General features: G+C 50.1%; 1 protein-coding gene across 2 annotated transcripts in view; it reads left to right on the top strand.

Annotated features, from left to right (window-relative positions):
- MCF2L2 (MCF.2 cell line derived transforming sequence-like 2) overlaps positions 1 to 6687 on the top strand; it is a 258920-nt gene that overhangs the window by 197079 nt on the left and 55154 nt on the right. The window lies entirely within an intron of this gene.

The raw sequence follows: 6687 nt of genomic DNA, 5'->3' as shown, positions 1-6687 counted from the left end.
CCCCCGGCACCGTCCGGCCGTGGTTGTGAAGGTGCCCGCCCCGCCCCGGTTTGTTCTCGCCTGTGGGTGTGGGCTCCGGGAAGTGCTCGCCCGCGCCTCTTCAGGTAACTGAGTTCATTTACTCGGATGACCCGCCGTGAGCCGCCAGCCACACGCTTGTCCTCGGCGAGCTGCGCGGGACCAGGCGATGGCCAAGGAGAGGAGAGAATATAAGCAACACCCTTGACCTATCTGGTTTCTGTGTCCCCAAATACTATTCAACGTCCCCCCTCACCCCCATAGACCAAAACGCCCGCGGTCCACGAGGGTCCTCTTTTGAGCGGTTTTGTAACTTCGTGTTCGTGCTTTAGAACACATTTGAGAAACAAAAGAGCCAAACCCAGGACTTCAGCAAGAAAAACGCTTCGGGTTTGTTACTGTGTGAAAGGAGTGAGGCCAGGAGTGAGTTAGCCCGAGTTTAAAGCTGCATTGTGGGTTGGTGTCTCCGGCTCGACTTTAAGGACGCCTAGAATTGGCCTTCAGCCTCTTTGTCAGTGGGGCAGATCTTTTCGCGGATTCCCTGTAGAGGGCAGGATTGCCGCCCTCTACTTGGTGCTGTGGACCACACTCAGGTATTTACCTACCGTGAGTCACAGGGAGGCCCTGACAACCACCCATCAATAGGCTGATTCATTGTCACCACACTGCTAATCACACCCCTTCTCTAATAAAATCTCTTTTTAAAAAGGTTGACTTATTTATTTGAAAGACAGAGTGACTAAGAGAAAGAGATCTTGGAATCTGCAATTCACTCCCCGGATGGCTGCACTGCCAGGAGCAGAGAACTTTCTCCAGGTCTCTCACACGGGTGGCAGGGACCCAAGCACGTGGGCCATTATCCATGCTTTGCAAGGTGCATTAGCAGGGAGCTGGATTGAAAGTGGAGCAGTCCACGTTGCAGACAGTGGCTTAACCCACTGGGCCACAATGCTGGCTTCTCTAATAAAAATTGATAGTAATCCCACTTAACCCCCCCCCCCAGGTCTCTCATATGTGGGGTGAATTTATGTGCAAATAATCAACTATGAATATATTCCTTTCAGGTCATTTGAAATCCATGTGTCAACACACCCATGTTGCACACACACAAATGCGTTGGGCTACCCACAAGAAATGCAAGCTGACCCCCAAACTGATAAGCACATATAAATACTATATGTTCGGCTGGTACTGTGGCGTAATGGGTAAAACCGCCGCCTGCAGTGCCAGCATCCCATATGGGCGCTGGTTCAAGTCCCGGCTGCTCCACTTCTGATCCAACTCTCTGCTATGACCTGGGAAAGCAGTAGAAAATGGCCCAAGTGCTTGGCCTCTGCACCTATGAACCCATGTAGGAGACCTGGAGGAGGCTTCTGCCTCCTGGCTTCAGATCGGAGCAGCTCTGGCTGTTGTGGCCATCTGGGAAGTGAACCAGTGCATGGAAGAGTCTCTCTCTCTCTCTATCTCTCTCTCTCTCTCTCTGCCTCTCTGTAAGTCTGCCTTTCAAATAAATTAATCTTTTTTTAAAAAAAGTTCATCCTGAATACAGATAGACCCAGCAGACAGAGAAGTGGTTTCAAAAGTAAGTCAGGGACGCGGCGCCGCGGCTCACTATGCTAATCCTCTGCCTTGTGGCACCAGCACACTGGGTTCTAGTCCCAGTTGGGGCGCCGGATTCTGTCCCGGTTGCCCCTCTTCCAGGCCAGCTCTCTGCTGTGGCCAGGGAGTGCAGTGGAGGATGGCCCAAGTCCTTGGGCCCTGCACCCCATGGGAGACCAGGAGAAGCACCTGGCTCATTGGAGGGTGAACCAACGACAAAGGAAGACCTTGCTCTCTGTCTCTCTCTCTCTCACTGTCCACTCTGCCTGTCAAAAAAAAAAAAAAAAAAAAAGTAAGTCAGGGGGCTGGCGCTGTGGCGTAGCCATAAAACCACTGCCTGCAGTGCTGGCATCCCATGTGGGTGCCAGTTTGAGTCCCGGCTGCTCCACTTCCAATCCAGCTCTCTGCTGTGGCCTGGGATAGCAGTGGAGGATGGCCCAAGTCCTTGGACCCCTGCACCCATAAGGAAGACCCCAGAAGAAGCTCCTGGCTCAGATAGGCACGGCTCCAGCCATTGCAGCCATTTCGGGAGTGAACCAGCGGATGGAAAACCTCTCTCTCTCTCTGCCTCTCCTTCTCTCTGTGTGTAACTCCAATTTTGAAATAAATAAATAAATCTTTAATAAAAAAAAAAAAGTCAGGAGATTGATGAGGGGAAGAGGAGCTTTTGGTGGTAGGAAGGGAAAGAATGTGGATGAGAGACAGGGAAGACAAAGTGACCCAGAATGCCTGTCTTAGTGTCTCTCTCCCTCTCCCTCTCCCTCTCTCTCTCGCCCCCTTTGCCTGGCTGGGAAGATACACCCCACCCCCCACCCCCACCCCCGTACAGGCTGGCTCCTCATTCTACCCCAGAGAAGGGAGAAGAGATGACCATCTTGATGGCACAGTACTCACTTGCTTTCATTGGGAGGGAATGCATGAAGCACTGAGATGACTTGGAAATAAGATGGGATGACAGGGCTGATATAGACCTGACCAGAATGAAGAACCAGGACAGTGTCGCATGTTCTTGTCCCCAGAGCTGCTCGTGAGCAGAGAACCCTGTGATTGGATTTACAAACGACTTTGAATCACATCTTCGGAAATGCACTTAGCAGAGTACTAGAGAAATATGGAAAGTACTGGAAAAAAAAGTGCAACATGAAGATGATAATCAGAGCAGTTGGAATTTGTGTGTTTTAGAAGGGACAGGTAAGGCAGAGAAAGGACGGATTTAGCAGAGAGGAGCAGAGTGGGGGAGCACTGTTAGTTCTGGGGAGAGGGCAGTGAACGAGGAATGCAGTAGCACCTGGAGATGGTGGAGCACCAGGGTTGCTTCAGTGTAACTCAGGTCCTGAGGGAGGACGGGTTTGGTGCCGGACTGACTTCATCTCTAACGCACCGTAGCCCCTCAGCTTAGCGTCAGGCTACACTTGCACAGCCCAGTTTGCTGCTCCTGGATTCAGAGGGATCAGGAGATTTCCTCAGGGACCCTGTGAATTCAGACACACCCAGGCCAGTGTGCACGCGAGGCCTGGGCTGTGAGGCACTGATTGGATCCTAACCTAGCTTCTTTTTTTTTTTTTTAATTTATTTGACAGTTAGACAGTGAGGGTGAGAGACAGAGAGAAAGGTCTTCCTTCTGTTGGTTCACCCCCAAATGGCCGCCAGTGCCGGAGCTACGCAGATCTGAAGCCAGGAGCCAGGTGCTTCTTCCCAGTCTCCCACGCGGGTGCACTTGGGCCATCCTTCACTGCCTTCCCGGGCCACAGCAGAGAGCTGGCCTGGAAGAGGAGCAACCAGGACTAGAACCTGGTGCCCATATGGGATGCCAGTGCTACAGGCGGAGGATTAACCAAGTGAGCCACGGTGTCGGCCCCCTGACCTAGCTTCTTCCACGGGCTCTCTGGGGAGTCAGTCAGCCCCTCTGTACCCCAGAGTAATGCCTGCCTGCAGGGTGAGTGGGGGTGGAGGACACTCACAAGCATGTGTGCAGAGTGCAGAACAGGGGAGATGGCAGAGGCTGCTTGTGTGTCTCCTGTGTCATCGCAACCTCGGGGTCTGCTACCTGCCCCATCTCTGGGAGTCTCACTTCTTTTAACACAGCACCCTTTGCCCCTTAAAATAATGTGGGATCGCCTTGACTGCCTCCTCCTCTTTCACCACCCGCCAGCCCTGGCTCCCACAGGCATCCTTTCTGGGGCTCCTTTCTCTCCACCCTTGACCTTGGTGCTCTTCCCTGGGGCCTTGAACCCCCAGTTCTGAGTGTTGCACTTGCAGGCCACTTAGATGCATGTCCCTTTACACTCCCGTGTCACTTACACCTCAGTCTTCAGCTTTGCAAGTCTGAGGGGCAAGATCTACAGATCTGCCTGGGAGACAGGGAAGGGATGGGGCTGGAATGCCCCAAAGGCCAGAATCCTCCTACCAGGGGACCTGTGATTACTACTTGTCAGTGACAATCCTTTCGTCACTGTACAAATTATCTGTGGACCAGTTTCCCAGACTATTTTCAGAGTCTCCAGATCTAGGATGGAGGCCACATCCTGTTCATATCCAGTTCCCCCAAAGAAACCTCTACAATGCCTTGTACACAGTGAATACATACTGACTGCTGGTTGAATTGAATTTCTGCCCAGTGCTCCCACATCCACCACATGTTCAAACTCACCTTCCAAGAAGCCCCATGGGAAGTACGGTGGCCCTGGACTCTATCTGCCATGCTGCCCGGGTCCCCACCAGCACTGGAGGCTCACCGCTCTTGCTGCTGCTCCTGTGGTTCGGCCCCACTCAGCATCTTCCCCCAGTTCCAGCGCTGCGGCAGTGTGATGGAGGTGTCCCAGGCACACCCTCAACCGGAAGATGAAGGGAGCTGGCAGCACAAAGAGCCACTGACCAGAGGCCATTCTAAGAACCATCTTGACCCATTCTCTTCTCTGCCCAAGAAGGGGTGGGGGGGTTGCTGGAATGACCATCTCCTACAAGTCAACACAGAGAACACAGAGGGGCCTCCTGTTTGCCATCTGGCGCTCAGTAAGGGCCGCACAGGGGCAGGGACAGCCTTGGAGGGGCAGGCCTTGCTTACGCGGACCCTCTTTGGTTCTACAGAGCTGTGCTGTGGTAGGCCTCACCTGGAGAGGTGGCGGGGCTGGAGCAGGCTTTCCCTGGTGCTGCCAGCGCGCAACAGCCCTTGGACAATGACCTGGCACCACCTCCGGGCCTCCAGCTTCTCTTCTGCCCTCCTCGCCAGCACGTCAGACCCATCATCCACACGCCTAGGGCCTTCTGGGGTTCTGTGTGGGTTCCCAGGGGCTGCCACTGACGCCCTCCTTCCTTCTCCTAGTGGGTGAGCGACAGTCATGTACGCTGTCTGATTTAACACTGCATTTGAAAAGGCAGCTGGCACGCAGCCTCGCCACAGCTATCTAAACGGAGAAGGATTGCAGTTCTGTGGCCGGGTGGAGCAGAGGGAAGGGTGAAAACGATAACCCATGGAGATGCTCGGAAAATAGTTACCGAATGGGAGGTGAGGGATGCGTGCCTGGCCCAGAGGAATTCTGCACTTGAGTTGGGTTGTGCTGATATTTAATGGGCTAGTAAAATATAATTTTCTATCTCCCTTTCCTTCATACTTAATAATTATCAAGTGCTTCTTGCCTGTTTTATGGAGCATACAGGGTTCAAATCCCACTCAAGTCAATCAATTCCCAAAGATAACTAGAAGTCTATCTGGGGTTTATATTGAGTATTATTTAACCTATGTGGACCATTATTTAACACTTAGAAAATAGTTTGTTGCTCTGAAGTTTTTATTTTTTTTAATTACAACATTTTTAAAAAGCCAAGTCTGAAGTCCTTCACAAATTCCTGTGACCTGAAACCATACATGTTTCATCCGTCGGTCACGGTTTGTCTGACAGCCTGAAGTTGGAAAGCCCACTATCACCCCTTAACTGGCCCAGCAGAGTTGCTGTTAAGGAATCCTAGAAAGAGAGACCTAGTCTCCATAGGGAGATGTTTATATCCTAGTAACTGAAAAGGTAAACTCTCTTGGGAGCAAAGAGATCAATTGGAGAATAGGGTATGTGCTGAGGGAAAAGGCTGCAGGCTTGTACCAGGGGCAGGGCAGAGGAAGTAGTGTGTCTCGACATTTTTGGATCTTAGGCTGTTTTGTAGATACCTTTTTTTTTTTTTTATCTTTGGGAATTTCCTTTTTGTAATGGGTTTTCTTTGTTCTTTTTTTCCTCAGGTAGAAGCTTAGCAATTGTTTCTCAGTTTCTTTCCTGATGATTACTGAGTTACTTGGGTATTGTGGGGCTTTCTACCAGGACTATGTTCTCCTATGAATTAAGTAATAATACTTTTCCTGCCAGGAGAATCCCAGGAATCTCCCTAGTGCACCAGAAGTCTCTCACACGCAAGGTCTTGTTGTGTCTGGATTGCCGATGGGCCAGTGCGCCACAGCTGAGATTTGAGCCCGGTGCCTTGAATGCAAGCGTGAGTGCATCATGGGCTGAGCCACTTCTCTAACCTGCTTTCCTGCGGCCTGGCTGCTCAGGCCCTGTCTCTTAACGGAGCTGTGCTGTGGAGTCAGAAAAGCGGGTCCTGTTCCAGTGGACTGACATCCCCCTCCCCTCCCCGGCTCATCACTTTCCCTGTCACTAGAGCTAGAAGACCTGGGCTTGAGCTGTTGCTGCAGCAGTTTGACCTCAGTCAAGTCACTGAATGCTCTAAATCCCAATCTCCTCTTCTGTGAAATGAGAATTATAATTAGATCCCCTCTGACTCACAGAATTCACCCATTCAGTTAATATTTATTGAGAATTTATCTGCATTTCAGGCACTGGGTGATAAGACAGGAAATCTGGCCAGGAGAAGCTCTTTGTCAAGGACTTAATGGATCAAATAATATAATATTATATAATATTACATTATATTATATATAATTATATCATTAATATAATATATTAATATAATTAATATATTATTTATAATTATAATATAATTATGATTAATATTATTCATATTATATATTAATATAATGTTATAATTATATTAATCACACACATATTATATAATATTATATTATTG

This window comes from Oryctolagus cuniculus, chromosome 4, assembly GCF_964237555.1.
Source record: "Oryctolagus cuniculus chromosome 4, mOryCun1.1, whole genome shotgun sequence".
In the NCBI taxonomy this organism is placed as follows: domain Eukaryota; kingdom Metazoa; phylum Chordata; class Mammalia; order Lagomorpha; family Leporidae; genus Oryctolagus; species Oryctolagus cuniculus.
This window is presented reverse-complemented; position numbering and strand designations above follow the sequence as displayed.